This window comes from Phodopus roborovskii, unplaced genomic scaffold (assembly GCF_943737965.1).
Source record: "Phodopus roborovskii unplaced genomic scaffold, PHOROB, whole genome shotgun sequence".
Taxonomy (NCBI): Eukaryota; Metazoa; Chordata; class Mammalia; order Rodentia; family Cricetidae; genus Phodopus; species Phodopus roborovskii.
Window position 1 is genome coordinate 983,065 of NW_026126433.1, and position 25,844 is coordinate 1,008,908.

The window sequence follows — 25,844 nt, forward strand, 5'->3', positions numbered from 1 at the left end:
TGTCTGGGGTTACATCAGAATATCCCATCTCAAAAAGAAAGAAAAAGAAAGAAAGAAAGAGTAGAGAAGTAACTGCTATACTCCCTGATGGATTACTGTGACTCCTAAAGCCTTAAAGTTCCAAGGCCCAACCCTTCTTTTTCCTTTCAGGAACCTCAGAATCTAGAGTTTGCCTCAGAAGGAGTGAAAGATGGAAGTGTGTTCCCGTGATACTGAAAGCTTGAGTGAAGCCACCAAGCCTTTCTCGGCCAGGCGCACCACAGCCCAGGCAGCCACTGACATCATCAAGTTCAAGAAGGGCAGAGTGAACTGAGACCGGAAGCCCCATGGTCGGTTGTAGGCCACTGAAGCAACATGACCCTGCTGTGCATTCCAGAAAGCCCAAAATTAAAGGCCTGATAAGATAACCAGGTAATTAATGAAGCAATTTCCCTCACCACTCACATGCCTGCGTTTACTTTTAGTATAAATTATTCTCTTCCTGTAACCTTTGAGATTCAGCCCCATACAGCAAAAGAGCCCACACCTATATATGTACATTTTTCAGTTTTTACCTTACATATATAAGCATACAACATACATATATCTACATATACATATACACTCACATACAGACACACATATAGAAATACATATGTACAGTACACAAACACACATATATACACAAATATATATACATACACACATGTACATAGTCATACATACATGCTTATGTTATACATACACACATATACATACACACATACATAAACATATACATATGTTTATGTATGCATCCAAACACACATATGCACACAGAAACACAAAGACGCACATATGCACACAGACACACATGAGCATATACACATACACACAGTGTAACACAGCTAATGTCCTTGATTGTTCTTCTCTCCTGTATCATTTCTAATGAGCATAAAACATTATATGCTGCTGAGTGTTGAATTTAAAACATTCTTGTTCATTTTATTACTTCATAAGGTAAATTATTCAGTTGGCTCAGAATTCCGGATTGGGCAAAGTTATCAGTGAGGTATACTGGTCAGAGTCAGGCACTAAGAAACACACTTCCTGCTAGTCTGTTCCCTTCGGGCTCCTAAGCTGAAGGGTCTTTACAACCTTGTCAGGGCCTTGTCAGGAAACTCAGGTACACCAAACTGCACATAATCCCTGAGAGAACAATCACAGGAGGCATGGGGAGGGCCAGCAGAGTGATAGCAAGGGTTGTAGTCTGAGTGACACAGTCATCTTTGGAACTACTTTGGAGCTGGATGAAGCATCGTTTTCTAATGAGGTCAGAACTCAGTGTACTGGCAGCAGGCCTCATCGCAATCACAGCTGTAAAGAATGAGCAGGAAAGTGTGCCCCGCCCAGACCCTTAGCTTAAGGGTCTGACTGTGAGCAAGTCCCCAGACAATCCAAGTTCCAGGACTTTGCTCCCTAATGTTCTTAGCGGAACAACTATCTCCCTGGACAGCCTGAGACCTCAGGAGATATATGCCACTCCACACAGTAGAGTTGACAGATACGAACAGTCTGTATTCCAGCAGTTGTTTTTTTGTGCCCTTTGTGTGACAGGCTACTGTCACACTTCACAACATGACCAGATGATGTCCATTTCTTATGATCAGAAACCCATGCATGTGTATCTTTATGCATGTATATTTGCATATGTGCCTGGCATGTCTCTGCGCATATCTATGTGTGTTACTGTCTGTATCTATGTGTATATGTCTGTGTGTGCGCAAGGATGCTTTAGGCAATAAATGTCTTATTCCATTATTTCCTCTCTCCCTCTCTTTCACAAAACACAATCAATTTACTTCAGCTCCTAACCAGATCACAGAATTACCTACATTCGACTATAAAAGTGGCCGCATGATTACCCATGCACTTGATTGTGAGTGTAACAGACTTAAACGGTAAACCACTAGCCAATCAAATATGAGGCATAGACGATCAGAACTGTCAGAAAGCAAAAGAAGGAGCTGGAAAGATGGCTCGGCAGTTAGGAACACTGACAGTTCTTCCAGATGTCCCAGGTTTAACTCCCAGCACCCACATGGTGGCTCACAACCATCTGTTACTCCACTTGCAGGGGCTCTGACTCTTCCTTCTGCATTCCGTGGTAACAGGAATACATGTGGTGCATAGACACACTTGCAGGCAAAACACCCACATATACAAAATAAAAAATACTCCTTTTAAAAGAAATAAAAGGAGAAAAACATGTAACAAGAATGATAGAGGAGGGGGAGAATGCACATGGAGGAAAGGAAGATGTGGAAACATCCCTTTGACTAAGGGCATGATCAGGAGTCTGAGGTGTGAGAGCTGAGCCCATTATTGCAAATTTGCCTGCCCCGATTTCCTCAACTACTGTGGCACATGACCACCTACTGTGTGAGCCCTGTGTCCACCTACTGTGGGAGTGAGTTCCTTCTAGGAGAATATGAGGAAATGAGGACTGGCCTCTGGCTTAGCCATCTAATGAAATGGGCATTCAACACAGGCTGCTATCAGTTTCCATCCTAGCTGAACAATTCTCTTCCCTCCTTCAACTGCTGTTTGACATTTCAAATGCATCCATAGAACTTTTAAAACTCCCTTTATGTTAGTATCCATTAGAAGGGGAACAGCCTAACCATTCTGAAAAATCACCACGTTTTCATTTAAATTTCCACTTATTTTTCCAACCAGTTTGGGGTTTGACAGATTTCTAGGAAGAACTGTGAGGACACAATTATGCTTTCTTCTTTTAGGGCTTCATGGTGTCCAGTTCTACTCTGAACACAAAACAAACCATGCATACATACCATTGCCTTTTAAATGAACAAGGGTGTTTGAAGCCAGGAATGATGGCACACATCTGGAACCTCAAGATTTGGGAGGTTGAGGCAGGAGGATCATGAGTTTGAACCCAACATGGGCTACATTGCTAGATCCTGTGTCCTAAAAAGTAATAGTAATATTAAAAATATACTTTGTTTCTATAGAGAGGCAAGGAGCAAAGGTAGTATATGAGGTCTACGCAGTTCCAGATTTGTCAGCCTTTGCTCATGACTGAAACATTCAGTGAGTTCAGACTGAGCAGGGCAGTCTGCTGACAATCTGCAAAGAAAACACAGAGCCCCATGCACAGGGAGGCAGGAAGCCCTTTCCTACTGGGCCTGGGGAGGTTAAGCAAACATGAAGCAGGGTGGGGGTGGGGGGATCAGGGAATCTGTCTCCATCAACTTTCAGCACAAGTCAGTGACTTCCTGAAGAGAGGAAGAGCAACTTCCAGGCCCTCAGCCAGTGTGGAACCCGCCAACCCCACAACCTCCAGCTTACCACTCCCACCCAGCCTACATGCTGCCTAGTCTGATTTCTAAAAGCAGAAGCTCAACGATTAACTCGGGGCTAAAGAATCATACCTTCTCCCATTGAGGAGCCAGGAGATGCTGACAGACCACACAAGAGGGAGAAACAAGTGGAACATTGCACTCTCCCAAGGTTTCCTTCTCAGTGTTGGGAAGACAGCTAGGTGTCAGTACTCACAGGGAAAACGTTGTTAACTAAAATCAGAAATTTAAATTTTTCTATTAAGGTCTTCAATTCATGCACCTAGAATAACTGTTTTTAAGTCACCAATCTCTTGCTTTAAATTACATTAGACTAAATTACCATTCCTGAAAGAACAAATACAACTTTAGGGATAAAACTTGCAAAGTTTTCATTAAAATGCATAATTTTCTACCGAAAAAGAAAGAAAGAAAAGAGGCTAAGGTCCTCTTACAGACTTGAAAAACACCAATGGCGAAATTTTAGTCTGAAAATGTGATTTCTACCAGACTAACAATGACATCTGCAATCTAAGCCTTTCCTGGCTCAAAGAGGATTCTAGAAGCAATTGCTTAATGCTGAGACAGGGGAAGATGACACAACCAACCCCATGCCAAACCTTCCAGATGTTTCAAGAACCCATAATTCTCTCCCCACATAACAGGTTTTCATAACTCTCACTCTCTTATACTTGAAATTCAGTACAATATTTAAATACTGTTGGTTTTTAATTAAATATTTTTTAAATTTAAATTAGAAACAAGGTTGTTTTACATATCAATCCCAGTTTCCACACCTTCCAGTCCTCCCCTGTTCCCCCCACCAACCCCCAGCCCATCCCTTTTCTGCTCCCCAGGGAGGGTGAGACCTTCCATGAGGAGTCTTCAAAGTCTGTCATATCATTTGGAGCAGGGCCCAGGCTCTTCCCCATGTGCCTAGGCTGAGGGAGTATCCCTCTATGTGGAATGGGCTCCCAAAGTCCATTCGTATACTAGGTATAAATATTGACCCACTACCAGAGGCCCCATAGACTGCCCAGTCCTCCTAATTAATGCCCACATTCAGGGAAACTGGGATGGTCCTATGCTGGTTTCCCACCTATCAGACTGCAGTCCATGAGCTCCCTCTTGTTCAGATCAGCAGTTTTCATGAGTTTCTCCAGCCTGGTCTTGACCCCATTGCTCATCACCCCTCCCTGTCTCCATCTGGATTCCAAGATTTCGGCTCAATGTTTAGCTGTGGGTGTCTGCTTCTGCTTCCATCAGCTACTCGATGAAGACTCTAGAATGGCATATAATGACTATCAATCTCATTATCAGGGAAGGGCATTTAAGGTAGCCTCTCCGCTATTGCTTAGATTGTTAGTTGGGGGTCATCCTTTTAGAAGAGAAAGTGGGAGGTACCCTTGAACAAATTGGTACAGGAGACTGCTTCCTGAACATAACACCAGTAGCACAGGCACTGAGATCAACAATTAATAAATGGGACCTCCTGAAATTGAAAAGCTTCTGTAAAGCAAAGGACACAGTCAACAAGACAAAACGACAGCCCACAGAATGGGAAAAGATCTTCACCAACCCCACATCTGACAAAGGGCTGATTTCCAAAATACACAAAGAATTAAAAAACACCAAATAATCCAGTTAAAAATTGGGGTACAGAACTAAATAGAGAATTCTCAATGGAGGAATCTAAAATGGCTGAAAGACACTTAAGAAAGTGCTCAACATCCTTAGCCACCAGGAAAATGCAAATCAAAACAACTCTGAGATACCATCTTATTCTTGTCAGAATGGCTAAAATCAGAAACACCAATGACAATTTATGCTGGAGAGGATGTGGAGAGATGGGAACATTCCTCCACTGCTGGTGGGAGTGCAAACTCATACAACCACTTTGGAAATCATTATGGGTGTTCCTTAGGAAAATGGGAGTCAGTCTACTTCAAGATCCAGCAATTCCACTCTTAGGCATATACCCAAAAGATGCACATTCATACAACAAGGACATCTGTTCAACTATGTCCATAGCAGCATTATTTGTAATAGCCAGAACCTGGAAGCAACCTAAATGCCCCTCAACTGAAGAATGAATGGAGAAAATGTGGTACATTTATACAATGGATTACTACTCGGTGGGGGAAAAAAAAGACAAACAAAAAACAATGGAATCTTGAAATTCACAGGCAAATGAATGAAACTAGAAGAAACCATCCTGAGTAAGGTAACCCTGTCACAAAAAGACAAACATGGTATATACTCATTCATATATGGTTTTTAGACATACATCAGAGAATTACCAGCCTACAATCCACACCGCCAGAAAAGCTAAGAAACAAGGAGGACCCTAAGAGAGACATAACATACATAGTCCCCTATGTAAAGTGTAAGCACTAAGGTTTTTTCTCCCACTGCTGGTCTTGTCCCGATGCTGCGCCAGCCCCAATTAACACACAGAGACTCTGTATTTGATATGATGCTGTTGGCCAGGTACTAGTTGCTTATCGGCTAGCTCTGCCTTAATTATTAACCCATTTCTGCTGATCTATGTATTTCTCTTACAGGGGAGCCGGCCGGCAGGAAAGGGACAAGATCTCTCAAGCAAATTGGGAGCATGGGGGGAGAGGAAAGAGAGTTAGGGGGAAGAGGAGGGGAGAGGTAGGCATGCCAGAGAAGGAAGATTGAGTCAGGGAAAGAATAGAGGAGAGCAAGAAAAGAAATAATAGAAGGAGCATTATAGGTTTTAAGAGAAATCTGGAAGTAGGGAATTGTCCAGAGATCTACAAGGATGACCCCAACTAACAATCTAAGCAATAAATACTGTTGTTTTTTAAATATTCATTTTTAAACCAAAAAAATGAAGTAAAAATGAAAACTAAAATACACTTTGACTTAAGTCCATGTAAATAAAATAAAATAAAATAAACTGAATTATGGTAGAATGAGACAAGCCTTCCAGAAACAATCATACAAGCCTTCAAATGGATGGCAGCACACTACAATCCCACAGGAAGCAAATGAGTTACTGTTGCATGTTTTATATGCGGAAGCATTTATTGAATGCCTATGGGTTTCTATGAGAAAATCCACAGCCTGGTCCATTTTACTTTCAGGCACCTCATAACCATCTGTCTCGTGTATTCAGAGAGTTCATCATCTTAATAAATGTTCTGTAGAAAAAAAAATGATCAAACAGGAAATACATGTGGCCAGCTAGCAAGCTATATTACAACTCTTTTTAAAAGCCTATAAATAATGTAAAGATATGAGTTGCAAGTTAGAAAACTAGTTTTGGAATAACATCACATAAGGCTAGAGAGATGGGTCACAGTTAAGTGTACTTCTTGAATTTGGTTCCTGGCATGCCCAAGACAGATCACAACAACCTGTAATTCTATTCCAGGGAATCCGACACCCACTTCTGGCCTCCATAGGCACTAGACAAGAACATGGTATGTATACTTGCATTCAGGCAGACACACATATCATAAAATGTAAATAAATAAATAAACAAATAAATACTGCAAGTTTGATTAGATGGCAGTTTTCTGGAAGGGATTCCAGTGCACAGATAGCACGAGGAAAAGAAGACTGCTGATACAGAAGAGAAGAAAGAACCATCACAGGAGCCTTACCAGGGCCAACAAACTCTGAGCTGGAGCCAAGGCCTAGGACCCACAAAATGAAGATGGATTGCAGAATATTTTGAAACATGTGAACCAAGCCAGGCTCAGAAGCAGGATGAGCCATGCCACTGAGCTGATGAACCAAGAAACCAGGCCCTGGGGAACATGGACCCCACAGTCAAGATCCTGAGTGTTCTCCACAGTGAGGGTATTCATTACTTCTCTTGCTATTGTGAGGAAATAGTTGATAAAAACAACTTTGGGAAGGAAGGGAGGGAGGGAGGGAGGGAGGGAGGGAGGGAGGGAGGGAGGGAAGGAAGGAAAGACCCTCATGCACACATCCTGAGTTGTGTTTCCAAGATAATTCTGAAGCCCATCAATCTGACAATGAATATCAATGATCATTTTATGTCCTGGGGAGAATCTAGAAAACAGAATTCCTACAGCCCCTTGTCACCAGCACACAGGCCAAGTAACTAGGGGGCAGTGACGCGCGGAAGGGTCTAGGCTTTCTTACCCAGCTACCCTCGCTGAATTAAGGTTAACTCAACTGAGGGCCTCATTAAGTTTGAACTTTGCTATAGAATATTATTTTAAGGTGTGTTACATTTGTTTATGCTGTAGAACAATTGTGTTAATGATGTAAAGATATGTTGTATTCTTTTATGCTGCATTTGTTTAACTGTAAAGCCGTGTTACTTTGTCTAAAACACGTGAGGGTCTAATAAAGAAGTGAATGGCCAATAGCGAGGGAGGAGAAAGGATGGGCAGGCTGGCAGGCAGAGAATGAGTAGGAGGAGAGGAAGAAATGAGAAAAGGAGGAGCAAGAGAATAAGAAGAGGAGGACACAGGGCCAGCCACACAGCCACACAGCCAGCCAAGGAAAAGAAGTAAAGAAAGGGATACAGAAATAGAGGAAGATAAAAGCCTGGAGGCAAAGGGTAGATGGGATAATTTGATATCGGAAAAGCTGGCTGGAAACAAGCCAGGCTAAGGCTGGGTGTTTATAAGTAATAATAAGCCTTTCTTGTGATTTATTTGGGAGCAGAGTGGCAGGCCCCCCAAAAGAGCCAAAGAGTAAGAGCAAAGAACAAAAAAGCCAAAAGAATAGAATAAAAATCAACATTTGAACATAGTATATTTGCCCACAAAAGAGAACAGTATCGAGTTTCACAAGGAACTTGTAGTGGTAAAGATGTAAATTGTAATTCATGGCAAAGGGGGAAATATTGACAGCTGAGTGCAATCTGGGTACACAGATGTGACTCAGTCACATCTTCCATGTATAGTACCTCTCTTCTGAACATATCTACTTGTTTCATGTTGTCTTGGTTTCATTCCCTAATTATTCCAGCTCAGAGTTCAAGGATATAGTTCATGTGTCAGGAAGTCAAGGAGCTGGAGCTCCTTGGTCACATGGCAGAGAAGGACAAAGGCACATTGCTCTTCAGCTTACTTTCCCTCCACTAACACAGTCCAGGACCCTAGCCAGGGAATGGTGACACCCACAGTGGACAGGTCTTTCCGCTTAATTCACATAATCAAGATGCATGCCCAGAGGCTTGAATCTGGAGTTGTACTATATTTTGGCAAGGTAACACTTAGCTCTAACCACAACATCTTGTGATTTGTTGCTGTACAAAGTGACATAAAGTTCCCCCACCCGCCCATCTCCCACTCTCAAAGCTTGTGTTTGGAGGCTTTGTTCCCAGCCTGTAACACTGCCAAGATATGACTAGACTGTGAGGGTGCTGTCTTCATCAAAGGATTAATCAACCCATTGATGAGCTCATGGCTGAACCAGAACTTTAGGAGGCAGACCCTGCTTCTTGCAGGAAGTAGGTCACTGGAGGCACACACTCTTGCTCTTTCTAGGGCTCTCTGTTTCATGGCCGCCATAAAGTAGACAGCTTTCCTCTACTGTGTCCTTCCATCAAGACGTGCCTGCCTTGCCCTGGGCTGAAAGCAACGAAGCCAACCACCCAAAAAATGGAACCTCTGAAACAATGAGCCAAAACGAGTCTTTCCTCCTTTAAATCAAGAAACTCGGGCATTTTGGTAGAGTGACAAGAGGTGACCAATGCAGTAGCTTAAACACACTATTTCTGTGAATATGGCAGGAGCTTGAAATCTGTTCCAAAATCCACATGGGAACTAATCTTATTACTTCATATTTTTTCTGCATTCATGTACATAAAATCAACTAGCCAGAAGGTTGAAAAATATATTTGGAAAGATAGATAACAATTTGTCTGATAAAAGAAGGACATACACGTCAGGCAGTGGTGGTGCATGCCTTTAATTCTAGTACTTGGGAAGCAGAAGGTGAGTCTCTGAGTTCAAGGCCAGCCTGGGCTACAGAGCAAGTCCCAGGATTTGAGAAATCCTGTCTCAAAAAGGAAGAGGAAGAGAGGAGGAGAAGGAGAGGGAGAGGAGGATAGGGAGAAGGAGAGGAGGAGGAGAAGGAAGAGAAGGAGGAGAAGAGGCAGAGGAGGAGAGGAAGGAGGAGAATGATATAAGAAGGAAGTGGAAGAGGAACACTCCCAAGCCTGGCACATTGGCACACACTCACAGAGTACATGGCACACTGCTATGGGCGGGGCCTACACTGTGTCTCATTCAGTGTACATTGATTCTACTGATATTTTCTCTGGTTTTCAAATGAGGAGACGGAGATATGGGGAGGGTGACTAGCAGAGCTGCAGAACTGAGATCACACAGATGATAAATGATGGAACTAGAGGCGGAAGAACCCAGGCCCCTAAGAGGAAGCCACATAAAGAGCTAATTCAGGGGTACAACTGAGATCATGCAAGAGTAAAAGGCATCCCCCAAAATGAATCTCACAGGCAAAGTTCACCGAATTCTCCAGAGCATCTTAGAAAACTTGTCATCCATGCTGTCTACCACACACGTGGGAAAGAAGTGACTCCCAGCTGCCACCAAAGCATGCTGGTCTGTCTATGAAAGTCTACGGAGGGGAAACAGCATCACATCATGAGTTTATAAAGAACAGATGACAATATAGCAATGTTCCATATGCTCGTACTGATGATAGTCCCGTCTAGGAAGATACTGCCATCCATGTAAGGGTGGCTGCAGAGAAAGGGGCTTAGGTTGAAGCTAGGATGAGACAACTGAAAAAACAATTTGGAAAAGGGCTCCCATCCCACAAAGTAAATTCATAATTACTGTCAGGAACTCTTACCAGGAGTTCAATTATTCAATACTTTTTAGTTACAACCAGCACCCTCCATGGTCTCCTGGTCTTGAACACATATTTGTATTTAGAAAGATTTCTTCTGTCTGTTGGTCTGGCTATTCTATGAAACATATTGTTCTGAGTATTACTATATGACATGATTTTCCACTTACTCCAAAATATAATGCTGACGGCTTCGAGAGGACAGTTCATGCAGTCACTGTTTTCATACTTACTGTCCATATTAATCATTTAGGAAGAGTATCTTTATTATCTTAATTAGGACTTATTAGTACTTATGGATGTGTGATAAATTTTAAGTGATTAATGTATATTTTCATCCTAAGCATCTCAAAATTCAGCCAGCAAATCTTTATGAAATGTCTAATGGGTCACTGAACGGTAAAAAGTATTTAAATGATAAATACAATTTAAGCAGAAATATAGGACCTTACAATTTAGCCAGCCCCTCTGAAACTCTCATAGACAAAGCATAATTGTTTTTAAATTTTTTGTAGAATTTATTTTTATGTGTATGCATGTTCTGTCTACATGTATGCATATGTACCACAGGCATGCAGTGTCTGCCCCCTGGAGTTCCAGGACATGTGGAGTGTCTTGTGGGTACTGGGGACAGAACCTGGGTCCTCTGTAAGAGCAGTCAGTGCTCCTAACTGCTGATCCTGCTCTCAGGCCCTGGAAACAACATTTTTTAAATTTTTTTTTATTTAAATTAAAATACAATCTTAATTTACATACCACTCCCAGTTCCCTCTCCTTCCTATCCTCCCATTCCCTCCACAACCCCCCCATCAAGCCCCCCATCCACTACTCACTAGGGAGAGTAAGGCCTCCCATGGAGGATCATTGAAGGAAGGCTGTCACATCATTTGGGACAGGACCTAGGTCCTCCCTTGTGTATCTAGGATGAGAGAGTGTCGCTCCTTAGAGAATGGGTTCCCAAAGCCCATTCGTGCACTAGGGATAAATACTGATTCCACTCACTGCCAGAGGCTCCATAGTCTGCCAAGCTCCCAAACTGACACCCACATTCAGAAGGCCTGGTTTGGTTCTATGCTGGTTCCCCAGCTATTAGTCTGGGGTCCATGAGTTCCCACTTGCTCAGGTCAGCTGTTTTCCCAGCATGGTCTTGACCCCTTTGGTCATCACTCCTCCCTCTTTACAACTGGATTCCAGGAGTTCAGCTTAGTGCTTAGCTGTGAATCTCTGCTTCTGCTTCCATCAGTACTGGAGGAAACAAAAAATTTTTAAATAAACTAGCAAGCTGGTTTTCCTGTGTCTAAGAACTAATTAATTACTATTCCAAATAAAAAATAAAAAAAAAATAAAATTACCCAAACTAAGAAATCTAGCCCATAATAAAATTTCTATTTCTATAACAATGGTGGAAATTAGGCCTGGTATTTTTGCTTTTTCTTTCTAAATACAGCAATGACGTAAGCTTCTGATGTGAAAAACCAATCACAGGAACACTTGGTTTGGTTTGGTTTGGTTTGTTGTTTTTTTTAGTGAAAATGGTACGTTGTCAGGTCATAATTTCCATGGCGAAGAGTCCAATGGCTGGCATGTTCCACACTAACTGAAGGACAAGAACCTTTCAGCCCACTAACTACAAAATGGAAATATCTGTTTCTTCTTTCAGGAAGAAACCACGACCCTGTGATTAAAACTCCCCACAGTTGTTCTTAAAGAGCCTTAACAGTTTTCAGGGTTTTTTTTTTTTTTCCTTTCTATTTTTACCAGAAATGGCCTTTTCCCTTCTCCATCCACACACAGCAGCTAGCTCTATGAGCAGTTGGTAACTGAGTGACTTACAACAGTCAGCCCACCTTCCCCCTCCCTTCTTCCTCTCTTCCACAGGATGGGGTAGAGCTCTGCAGGGATTTCTAGTCTGCCCACTGCCCCACCCTCCTCTTCAGCTGTGGCTCCCCTCAAATAACAGACTGCCCCAAACATGTTCTCGGCCATGTAGTATTTGACATAGAATACTGAATGTTTAGGACTTGGATGACAGTAGGAGAATCATGAGTTCAAAGGCAGCCTAAACTAGAGAGTAAGACCCTGAGAGGAGAGTGAAAGAAATATATAGGCCTAGGAATCCCAAAATGGCAACAAATCTAAATTCTGAAGGCTGAAGACTCCCAAGTCTGATGTCCACAGGAAGCATGGAGATGTGTACCTGGTTCAGAAATGCTTGCCCTTCTGTTTTATTGTTGATGGTCTGATGGTGCCTGTCCCAGGTGCTTTACTGTTCCTGTTAATAGCACAGATTTGAGGGAAAAGACCAGCGGTCCAAACCATCATGGCCAAATTAATTAAAACAAGCTATTTTATTCATTTACACTGGCTGTCTCTCACCTAAGGCAGGGCTGGAGAGGTCAACATCAAAGACAAGGGGTAGGGTGCTTCCAAATGGGAGGCTTGGTGGGCAAAATAGACAGAGTTACAGGAGCAGAATATAAATGTAAGAAGTTAGTCATAACTACCTCCTGAAACAAAGACATGATTGCAAGGTTGTCATAACACAGTGGCCATAGCAAGGTAGTTACAACAAGGTAGTCATAATGTTTTAAAACAATGATGGTGTTTCAAAATGGTTATAATAACTTTTGAAACAAAGACATGGTTGCCCTTCGTGGAACAGGCAGTACAGAACCATTTGTAGTTGAAGTTACAGGTGGGGCATAACCCAATCCTTGAGAAAGAGGTTTAACATAACAGAAATGATCCTACTTGACTTTACTCTACAATAACTTGCAAGCCGAAGATGGAGGGAGGCTGGTTCATCAGTTGCCATGATAAAATAGTGACCAAAAGCAACCTGTGAGAGGAGAGGGTGTATTTGGCTTACAGGTTATGGTGCATCATCCAGGAAAGCCGAAGCAGAACTAAAGCAGCAGCCATGAGAAAAAGCTGCTTACTGGCTTCCATCCCTTTTGGCTTCCTTGGCTTCCTTTCTTATACAGTTCAGGCCCACTTACCCATCTAGGAATGCTGCTACCCACGGTGTGCCAAGCCCTCATGCCAGCAATCAAGGAAATGCCCCTATAAACATGCCTACAGGCCAACCCAATGGAGGCAATTCCAAAACCTACTTCAGGGTCTCTCTAGGCATGTCAAGTTAACAACCAAGCTTAGCTACCATATGCCACTCATGCTACAGTAAGTCTTTTCCATGCATTGACCCATACTATGGAAACACTCACAGCCACCCCTAGATCTCTAGACATTTCTCCACCAAGGCAAGTTAACACCCTAAATTAACTGTCTGAAAAATGTTAGTTATTGTATGAGTTCAGCCATGTAACATTTTGAACAAAAGGCAACAGTGAATAATATCTAAACTTGAGAGGGCTAGAAAGATGAATATAGAGATATTTAAGACAAGAGGATGATTAGTATGATACTAAGTGTATACCTGTTAGTGTACCCTTGTCAAAACCATGGCTCATAGACCACCCAGAGTAAACCATTGTGGGCTCATCAGTTGTAAGAAATGTAAGGAAGGTGATGTTGAGACAGGCTATGCTATGTGTGGGTGTAGGGGTGATAGGAACCTCCATCATACCTTTATTTTAGTTTAGCTGTGAAGTATGAATCTGCTGGAGGTGGGAGGGGTTAATCATTTTTTTTTTTTAAGTAAAACATAAACATTCAAAAGATTCCTTGAATTCTGCTAGGCACAGTTCCCTATCCTTAATAAAACATGACAGATATAGTTGTCATTTGGATGGATATAAAGGAAGTAGTACTAATAAAAATACAGTTGGACTGGAAAGATAGCTGGGCTTGTGAAGTGATTGCAAGGCAAGCACCAAGACCTCAATTATATCCCCAGAACCCAGAACTCACACACACCAAAAAAAAAAAAAAGGCAAGCATGGGGGCTGGAGAAATGGTTCAGTGGTTCAGTAGTTAAGAGCTCTGGCTCCTCTTCCAGAGGACCTGGGTTCAGTTTCCAACACCCATATGGCAGCTCACTACTGTCTGTAACTCTAGATCAAGGGTATCCAACAGCCTCACATAGGCATGCAGACAAAACACCAATGCACACAAAATAAAACTAATTTATTTTTTTAAAAAATATAAGCACGATAGAGTAATACCTTTGTAATCCCAACACTAGGCAGGCAGAGGTAGTAGGATCCTTGGGACCCCGGGGCTAGCCATCCCAGCCTACTTGGTTAGATCTAAGCCAATGAGATACCTTGTGTCAAAAACAAAACCGTGAATGGTATCTGAGGAATGACACCCTACACACTCACACACAACTAGTGGAGAGACTTCTGTCCCCTTCCCCATTGGGCCCTCACACTCTGTGTTAGTTAATGCTCTTGACACTGTGACAGAAACACATTAAGGGAGGAGAAGCTTATTTTAGCTTGAAGTTTTAGATTACAGTCCACCGTGGCAAGAAAAGCATGCAGATTGGGGTGAGACGTGGTAGCCGCAGTGATGGTGGGAGCTTGTGGGGCAATTTGTTCACTTCTTGATCGATTTGGAAACAAGAGAGCTAAGGACAGAAGGGTGCTGGGCAATGACATTCAAAGGCCACAAGGTCCCAAAAGTACAGCATCCTCAGAGATCAAGAGTTCACATGCATGAGCCAGTAGGGACAGCTCACCCTCAAAGCATGGCATACCCTAAAGCTTGATCAGGAGAATTCCCATCAAGTTTCATTTGAGATAAGTGAGGTAAGTCTAAACACCTAAAGGTAGTAAGAGTATTCCAGCCCATGTCTTTCACAGTGCTAAAGCACAAGCCTTTTCAGTTTTAAGACTCCTGTTGGGGATCTCTGTGTGTGAAAAGCACACACAGAGGGGTGGGAAGGTGGCTTAGTTGATAAAGAATTCACCATACAAGAATGACTTTGATCCCTGGAACCTTCGTGCCAGGTTCCTGCACGTCTCTATTGCTGTGAGGAGACTCCATGACCATGGAAACTCTTCTAAGGAAAACATTTAACTGGGGTCGACTGATAGTTCAGAGATGTGGTCCATTATTCTGCATGGTGGGACTTGGTAGCATGCATGCAGACATGGTGCTGGAGAGGTAGCTGGGAGTTCTACATCTGGATCATCAGGCAGCAGGAAGAGACTGCCACACTGAGCAGGGCTTGAACATTTGACACCTCAAAGCCCACGCCCTAGAGACACACTCTTCTCCAACAAGGCCATAGCTCCTAATAGTGCCACTCTCTGTGGGCCTATAGTAAGGGGCATTTTTATTTCAAGCCACCACACTGAATAACACAGTAAGGAAGCTGTAGGTCTAGCACTGAGAAGGCAGAGACATGATGATCTCTGGACTACCTAACCAGAGTCTAGCCTATAAGTGAGTGAAAACCCCCATCTTAAGAAATGAGGTTGGGGCTAGAGAGGTAGATCAGTGCTTCAGAGCACTTGCTGCTCTTCTAGACCACCCAGAATTTGATTATCAGTACCCACAACTGTTACTCCAGTCCCAGCACATCCCACACCCTCTTCTGGCCTCTTGAGGGCAGCAAGCACAAATGTGGTGTACTGACAAATGCAGGGAAAATATGTTGCCTTAGTTAGGGTTACTATTGCTGTAATCAAACACTATGACTAAAAGCAACTTGGAAAGAAAAGGGTTTATTTTGCTCACATTTCCACATCACGGAACATCATAATCAAAGGAAGTCAAGGCAGGAACTCAAACACAGTAGGAACCTGAAGGCAGGAGCTGAAGTAGAGGCCATGAAAGAGAACTGCTCAGCCTGCTTTCTTATAGCACCCAGACCCACCAGCTAAGGGCTAACTCCACCCTCATTAACCATTAAGAAAATGCTCTGAAGGCTGGCCTACAACTCAGTATTATGGAGCATTTTCTCAACTGAAAGTCCCTTCTTTCACACAACTCTAGCACGTGTCGAGTGATGTAAAAACTACCTGCCACCCATTCACACACATAATAAATAAATAAATAAATAAATAGAATTAAAAAAAAAAAAAAAACTAAGGTTGACAGCACTTGGGGAACAACACCTAAGTGTGATTTCTGACCTCCACATACACTTGCACACATATGCACCTACATGGATGTGCGCGCACACACACACACACACACACACACACACACATGCATGTGCGCATGCACGCACGTGCAGGGAGGTGGGAAGTCTATTCATGTCTACATACTAATCATTCTAATATGCTGTGTAAATCACTACACTGCAGATTGCTGCTCAGAACAATGAGAGGTAGTTGACCTTACAGTATTGGGCAAGGTAGAATACAGGAAACTAAATCAGAGAGGATTGAGAATGGTAGCTAGTTCATCTCATAGGGTGTGACTTATACTTATACTTGTCTCTTTGGAGACAGTGTGACCCAAGAAGGTTTGCAATTAGTTATTTAGAGGCTGCTTATATGAAACTTTACTTAACACATCAAACACAGCAAGGCCAAGCCTCCTCAGAGCCACCCTCTGCTGTGTGACAAAGAGCCAATGTGTTAGTCTAGAGTGTATAAAACAGGTTAAGACACAAGGCTAAGGCCAAGGCAGGAAATGTATTTATCTTACCATTGCAGGCACACTTCAAAGGATGTTTACCAGCCCATCTGATGCCTCAGTTTAGTGGCCAGTAATAACACCCCATTAACACATCATTAGCCAGAGACTTACTGGAGTGTCCTAGACCAAAGATTGCGGTTATGGGTTCTTCTACTTCTCCTACCTGCTTCCATGGTCAGTGAGCCCTAAAAATAGCATGCATCTGAGTGGGCATTTCCAAGACAGAAACAGGGGGGTAAGAACGCATTTAATATCCAGCTGACAGTGCAGTGTGGTCTAGGAAAACATGGGCAACATATGTCCCAGAAGTCTAGAACTGACTTCTGCAGTCTCTTGATCTTCTTGGCTTTCTGTATGCTAACATTCTTATCGTCTGTGCATGGCACAGTTCAAAATACTCCCTCTTGGTCAATGAGATGGCTTGATGAATAAAGACAATTGTCATGGAACCCTGGCAACCTGACTTAGACTCCCCCACATACACACGGAAGGAGAGAATGGACTCCACAAAATTGCCCTCTGACCTCCTCCCCATGTGCACACACTCATTGCACCTGCACTCCCACAAACATCATATACAAACATACACACACACACACACACACACATATGCACGTGCACACACACACACACACACACACACACTTTTAAAACATATTCTTCACAGTGGCGGCACCTCCTCTAAGACAAGCTGTGCCCTTTGATCACATGACAGTCTATGTAAGACCTGAACCTTTTGTTGATGTCTCCATAGACTCATCAGGCAAGCACTCAAGTACTAACTTGTAAAGTTAACATAAGCCATGCATATCCAGGAGTCTCAGAAACTTCATATGTGTTATTTGAATGGCAAAGTCAAGGGTTGTAACATACAAAAGTAGGAAAGAGAGGTGCTTCTTTCCTGTCTTTTTCTGTGTGTGTGTGTGTGTGTGTGAGTGTGTGTGTGTGTGTGTGTGTGTGCTCATATGAGTGCACATGTGTATGAATTCAGGGTACTGTCTATGGAAATCAGAGGACAACCTTAGATGTTACCTTCCATCTTTTGTTTGAGACAGGATTGCACTAGCCTGAAACTTTACCAAGGAGGCCAAATGGTCACAGAGCTCCCAGGGATTTCTCTGCCTTTGTCTCCAATGTCAGCAACACCAGACAAGCACGCACCACTGTGCCTGGTTCATTATATTCACATATGTTTACACAGGGGATCTGGGTGTGTGTAGAGAGTTAGCATAGCTGATGGGCTGCAAGAACAATTTTCTCTTGGATGTATTGAGCAGTCTGTGGGCTGGGCTGTCAAGATTTAGTTCTGACCTATCCCATTAGGTTCACTGTGGAATTTCTACATATGTATCATATGTGAAAGCCAAGTTTCAGATTTTGGAGTTTAGATTTCAGATCATGCATGCTCAACTTTACCTTCAGTAGTGTTAGTAAATATGAAAGAGAAGCTATGAAGACAGAGAACATGCATCTCAGAATCCATTTCCCCATCCATGTGCTGAGCAGTTTCCTTGTGCATCAGGCATAGTTTCAAGTACTAGAAGACTCTTTCCCTAATTTTTTGTTCCTCAGATGGGATGGCCTATGGTGCTGAATTTCTTCTGCATAATTAGCATTATCTCCATCATGTTGAATAACCAAACAATAAGTGCCTTTGGTTTGGTGAGATGGCACATCAGGTAAAGATGCTTGCTTCCAATCCTAAAAACCTGGGATCAAACCCTGGAACCCATTAAAAGCTGTTGTCTGAACTCCACACATGCATTGTGACTTGAATGCTCCCCTGTGCATATATGCACATGCATTCAAACACATACATACATGCTTACATATTCACATACACACATGCACAGATGGATGGATGGATGGATGGATGGATGGATGGATGGATAGATGGATAGATAGATAGATAGATAGATAGATAGATAGATAGATAGATAGATAGATACATAGATACATAGATAGATACATAGATAGATAGATACATAGTTACATAGATAGATAGACAGACAGAGTAAAGATAAATCTGGTGCTGATTGGTAACATTCTTATCAACCTGATATGTCAGAGTTGACACAATGACCACATTTTCTTTTGAGACAGGGTCTCCAGTAGTTAGCATGTTCTCAAACTCTCTAAACTTCTGATCCTCCTGACTCTACCTCATACAAGTATGCAACTCCATGCCCAGTTTATGTGGTTCTGGAATTGAACTCAGGACTTTGTGTACACTAGACAAACATTCTACCTACTGAGCTCTAGCCTGGGTGCCTATAAATATATTTGAAATTGACATTTCATAAGACAGAGCATAGATAGTGATGTCAGATCCAAGTTGAAGAGTGATGAGCTTCCAGAACTTACTGCCTTTGCTAGTCTGTGAGTTGGGGGTGTGGAAACTGAGACTAGGTCTCACTATATAGCTCAGACTAGTCTGGAACTCACTATGTACCCCAGGCTAGCCTCAAGCTCACAATAATCTTGTCTTGAGTGCTGGAATTCCAGGTATAAGCCACCATTCCTAGGAACTGCCTTTGCTTTTAATGCAATACGTTATATGTTTGTCAGGTAATGCATTAATGCATTAATGATCAACTTGTAATCTTGCCAAATATACAGATAAGCTCTAGAGAGTAGGTACCAGCCAGCTCAAGAAAATGGATTTTCAGCCGCCTGTGATCCCCTAGCAAGTTCCCTTGCCTACTGTGTTCTCTGTCCCCAATGGCCAGCATGAAGTAATGCATTACATACACATCAGTGATTCTCTGTTTGCACTCTAATCTCTCTTGGTATGTCAGTCACAATCCATGTCAAGGACCAAAGGCATCCATCAGAGCTAGCACACAAGGATGACAGTATTTTTCCAGTCCTCCATTGGGGGGTACCTGCACTATGTTGCCATGGTTGCATTTGTGACTGCTGTACAATTTCACTGAACATGAACCTTCTTACTTGTCTTTCACCACTTTTGGGTATTTATTATTGTTATTGTTGTTATTATTATTTCAAATATATAACAAACGCATATTTTTAGCCAGAAATTTGTTCTTAGTCTTGAAGTGAAACATTTTCATTTGAGAACCCAGCTGCTTGTTACATGCAATGCCTTTGACACACAATTTAAAAAAGCTAGTAAGAAAGCAAAGCATGGTGAGCCAAAATGAATGTCCTTTGCAAACCAAAGTGCTGTGTCTGCGAAGAATGACTGAGCAGGGAGAAAGCATCCCTGTGTTAGGAGCTTGCTGATGGTATGCCAATATTCACAGAACAAGATCTCTTTCTACCCTTGGCTGAAAGCATTACACACACTGCTTAACAGTAAGAAAGGAGGGGCTGTCTGCATGCATTTCCTTTGTAAATGGAAGATATTCCAAAGTCATATTTATTCCCCATTTCTGGACCAACTATGAGAAAGGGAAGGAAAAAAAGTTCCCACCAAGTCTCTGTGTGCTGAAAGGAACTATATCTGCAGACACAGGGTGGGGGAAGGGGAGCAGACAGGTGGCACATACACTGTAGGTTCTGGTCTTTACATAGATTTGATACTAAAACCTAAAGATACATCTTAAATATGTGACATTGACATATTTGAACAAATGTCCATTTTCCACAGTGTTCTTCAAAATGTATTTCTATATGAGAGGGAGAGCAAAAGACTACAGGCAATGAAGCAAGATAGTAGGAGAGAAATTTTTGTTTCTAGGGACAAGGACAGGGACTGATTCAAACTCATTCAGTGTGCAACTCCTGGGGCTGGGCTACAGCTCAGGGGTAGGTATGCTAGGACACAGCTGTAATATCAGTGTGTAGAGAGTAGAGGGAGGATCTTGAAGGTCATCATTGGCTACATAGTGAGTTCGAGGTCAGCCTGGGATCCACGAGACCTTGATCAGGCCCACAGTCCGTGGCCCAAGAAGTATGAGGGAAGCCATGGGAAGTCTTATCCCCTGAGAGAAGTAGATGGTTCTAGAATAGCAAAGGCCACATTCAGTTTTACTGAAGAGTGCCTTGATAATAACGCCTTTCTACAAATAATCTGCTCTGGCAACACGGTCACATCTGAGAAGCAGGACAGATGGCCACAGGCTGTGGAAGGTTCTGGTAAAGAATGCCAGGCTTTGTGACTGAGAGAAATGAGGCTACTTTGAAAAGTGAATGTCCTGAAACATAGCTATTAAACAAGGAGGCACATTTTTTTGTGGGGGGGGATTTTGGGAATGAGGGCGGTATAAATGTATTCTCTAAATCAATCTTCGCATCAGCTTCCAGAGGACTCATTGAAAAGTTGACACTTGTGCAAAGACCATCCATGTGCTGACCATGACAAGCAGACTGCATTGCCAGCCACTTAGCAGCAGGTCGTCGACCTGTGGGAAAGTCTGTGGCTAGTACAGCCCCTTTGCTAAACCCATCAGCCTCTCCTTGTACCCCAAAACTTGGAAGCTTAAAGCAAAAAGAAGAAAAGCAATGTAAAGTGTGAGAAGAAAATAGCTCAACACGTAAAAGACAAAAGCAGACTGGATATGCCAGCCAGCCAGCTGCACAGCTGAAGGCTTCTTCAGGCAAAAAAAAAAAAAAAGAAAGAAAGAAAGAAAGAAAAAGAAAAAGAAAAAGGAAGAAAGAAAGAAAGAAAGAAAGAGAGAGAGAGAGAGAGAAAGAGAGAAAGAAAGAAAGAAAAAGAAAAGCCCCACTGTTCCTGAATCAATTGCTTCCTATTCACAGGCTCACTGTACAGGGCTAAATTCGAAATGGCTCTCGGGAAATGCTTGCCAATCCTGTGGTCTCTCTGTGTAGGCTCTATTTTTCCTTTTCTTTTTAAGGCTGGAGGATGTATGTATCCTCGCTGTAAACCTGCCAGCGCTCACTGGAATGAGTCAAAGGGACCTGGCATTAAATCACAGAGATTTGAGCTGCTAATAAATGCAGCAGGCCCCATCCATTGTTGATTAATTCTGACTGAAATCTAAACAGCAAACAGCAAACACCCCTCTGAAGGGCTCTGGTACCCATTAGCTTGATGTGTTTATTAGACAAGGCTGTGTTCCTTCAAGCTTATTAACAACAGATTAAAAAACTGCAAACAAATCTAGGTTTCTTTTTATGATTTACGTGTGGGTACCATGTACTAATGTCCTTAGAGTTTGACAGGAAAGGCAAACAACACTGAAACTTATCATCATGTCAAATTAAGATCTTGGTACAAAGGCTGAAAAGTTATTGTTAATGTACAGCTTCCACCACTCGGGCAAATAATGGTGATTTCTATTTAATATTTATACATCTTAGAACTGCTACCTTTTTAGATTTATTGTGTGCGTCTGAGAGTGCCTGCCCGAATGTATGTACGCCAAGTACATACTCGATACCTTTGGAATCCAGTAGAAGGTGTCAAATGCCCTGAAACTGGAGTTACAAATGGTTGTGAGCTGTCATGTGGGTGCTGGGAACCGATCCTGTGTGCACTCCAAGAGTTGCCAGTACTTTAACCACTAAGCCATCTCTCTAGCCCCTGGAATTACCAACTAAAAAAAACAAAAACCCAAAGCAGTGAAAATATCCTCCATCTCTGAGCGGAAATTTAAGCAGCATAATAGGATTAAAGGTAAGCTCTTCTCAAATGTTACAACCTATTGCCTATGTTTAAAGATTACATGGGGCTAACAAAATGTTTCCATGGAACTTTATTATAGTCACCACAAGTGAGAGTTCCCACAGAACAGTTTCAAACTGGATGGACTCAGGTATGCCGGTGGGACCTGCTGGGTACCACCTGTTGGTGGTGTTTATATAGGCTTATTTTAAAATATAGTGTGTGGCAAAAACCTGAGTTGCCCCAGTAGTGAGAAATTACCTTAGTTAGGATTTCTACTGCTGTGAAGAGACACCATGACCTCAGCAACTCTTTTAAGGAAACATTTAATTGGGACTGGCTTACTGTTCAGAGACTTAGTCCATTATTGTCACATCAGGAAGCATAGGACCATGCAGGCAGATCTGGTACTGCTGAGAATTCTACATCTGGATCAGCATGCAGCAGGAAGAGAAAGTAACAATGGGCTGGGCTAGAGCATCTGAAACCTCAAAATCCACCCCCAGTGGGACACTTCCTCCAACAAGGCCATTCCCCATGGGGGCCATTTTCATTCAAACCACCACAGGAATCAAACACAAGTCCTGGTATTCAGAGTTTTCATGAATCCACTCGGACTACTCAATCCTGGTGAATCCTTGAATGTTCTATGGGTCTCCTGAGGGCCAATCCTTGTGAACTCTTCAATACCAGAAGAAGCTATGTGTGTCTTAATGGGTCTTATAAGGGTTGTGTCATATCCTGCCATTGTAAATGACACAGGGAAACAAAAGTGCAGAACCCATATAAGGAGCCCCAGGAAAACTGTCCTAAAAGTTATTGCTCTTAGCAGGAGCTACCTCATGACTATAACTTGATTTTTCTGATTTAAGGGTTATTATACCCTTATACCCTTATACCCTATGTACATTTTATATGTTATGTGATTTAAAAACACTTTTTAAGGGATGTGTGAAGAGAGGAGATTTTCATGTTTGGGCCAACCAGAAAACTTACCAAAGCTGGAAGCTTGGGAGAGCCATGGGGCCAGCGAGGTGGTGTCTTGAAGAGGAAAGCCCTAGCTGACCCTGGCAGTCCACAGCTTTGACTCCAGCATGGAAATGCTCCCAAGAGCTCCCCACACCACCACAGCTCAGTTGGGTGACTCCCAGGTCAAATCATTCTTTCCACTCAACCTAAGCCGTGTCTCTTTTTGCAGCATATAAACTACTCATCCTTTACTCCTAATTGCCTCCCCACCTGCCACACACACACACACACACACACACACACACACACACACACACACACACGCACAGAGGAAAGCATACTAACAATGATAGTGAGGATGAGGAGACAAGGACAACACATACATTTGATTGATCCATTCCACACAAATGTTTCTGTGGTTACAGTGATGTTCATGGTCGCAACTATGAATCAGTTTTTCCTCACTGTGACAAAAAACTGAGAGGAACAATGGGAGAAGAGAGAAGACTTGGTTTGGTTCCTGGTTTCAGCTGGCTCTTAGGTCTGTGTTGAAGCGGAGCAGCATGGTGGCAGAGCGAGAAGAGGTCAGGACCAAGTATGTCACTCCAGGACATCTCATAATGTTCTGCTTCTTCCCACTAGACCCCACTCATCAAAACTGTTGATGAAGTTATAATTCCTATAATCCAGTCACCTCCCAATAGTGCCACCAGTCAGGGACCAAGTCTTTTGTAACATGTATCTTTGGAGGAATATTTAATGTCCAAAATACAACACAAAATCTGTGAACAAGTCATTTTTATTAAAGGAGCATTATATTTTTTAAAACAGATGATGTGAAATATCTAGTGTTATACCTTGCATGGCAAAAATGCCCACTTCATTTTTTAAAAAAGCATTGCAAAAACACAGACCATCATTAGAAGTTACCATGAAAACTTACACTCTAAAAAGCTGGAAAACCCAGCAAATTGAAGAATTTCTAAATGCATGCCATCTGTCCTAATTAAGGTCCAATGATATAAATAACATAAACAGACCAATCACAAGTAATGAGATAGAAGCTGCTATTAGAAGCTTCACCTCAAAGGAAAGCCCAGGACCAGATGGGTTCATTGCTACTTTTACCAAACTGTTAATACCTCTGCTTAGTTCTCATTAATTTTTTTTCCATAAAATAGAAAGTGGAGAAACAGTACCAAACTAACTCTATAAAGCCAGTCAATAGTCTTCTAACACCAAAACAAGGTAAGGATGCTAAAAGAAGGAGAAGAGAGTGAGGAAGGGAAGGAGGAAGAGAGGGAGAGAGAGGGAGGGAGGGAGAGAGAGAGGAGGGAGGGAGAGAGGGGGGGGGAGAGAGCAAGGTCCAAACAATTTTCTCTGATGAACATAAATGCAAAAATTGTCAACAAAATACCTGCAAACCAAATTCAGGAACACATTAAGAAGATTATGCATTAATTCCAAGAGGATTTCAGTCCAGAAAGGCAAGGCTGGTTCAACACACAAATAATCAACAAATATAATACGCCACCTAAATAAACTCAATGACAAAAATCACATCATTATTTCAACCAGCACTGAAGGACTCCTTGGCAAAGCTCATCAAATCTCCATGACGAAAGTTCTGGAAACTTTAAGAAGAGATGGATCATACATCAAAATAATAAAGGCTACATACAATAAACCTATAGAAAACATTTTACTAAGTGAAGACAAAATGAGAGCATTTCCTCTAAAATCAAGAACTAGACAAGGATATCCAGTCTCTCCTCTCTTATCCGATATAATGTTGGAGGTCTTAGCTATAGCTAATAGCTTAGCTTAGCTTAGCTATAGCAAATAGACAAGAGAAACATAAAAGATGTAACACTAGGAAGGGAAAAAGTCAGCTACTTCAATTGCAGATGGCATGATTCTTTTGTTAAAAAACCCAAATGAGTCTACTAGAAAGTTCTTAGGCTTAATAAACACAATGAAGTTTGCAGGATACAAAATCAATATTTAAAAAGTAGCTTTCATTTATGCCAACATACTCTTAGAGAAAGAAGTTAGGAAAAATATTCCATTCAAAATAGCTCCAAAAAATGAAGTATTTAAGACTATATATAACTGAAGAAGCAAAAGATATCTACACAAGAAACTCCAAAAGATTGAAAAGGGAAATCACAGAAAATACAAAGACAATGGAAAGATGCTCCTAGATTGGCATGCTCCTAGACTGTCCTAATTAATACTGTGAAAATTATCATACTTTCAAATTAATTCACATATTTAATATAATACCTATCAAATTCCAATGTCATGTTTCACAGACTTGGGGAAAAAAATCCAAGAATTAATGTAGAACCACAGGACCATGAGTAACCAAAGTAATAGAGTGAGAACCCAACCCCAAATTATACTACAGAGCTACGGGGACAAAGGCAGCATGGTACTGCATAAAACATACAGGAAAACCCAGTGGAATAGAATAAAGGACCTGAAAATAAAATGACAAGACTATGCCCATTGAATTTTTGAAAAAGGAAAACCACACATGGTAGGGGAGGGTAGATAGCCTATTCAACAAAGGGTAC

The 25,844-nt window shown here is 42.0% G+C and overlaps 1 pseudogene; it reads right to left on the bottom strand.

Annotated features, from left to right (window-relative positions):
• The window catches only part of LOC127223182 (60S ribosomal protein L29-like), a 194,868-nt pseudogene extending 171,168 nt beyond the window's left edge, over positions 1-23,700 (bottom strand).
• Positions 23,701-25,844: the final 2,144 nt, after the last annotated feature.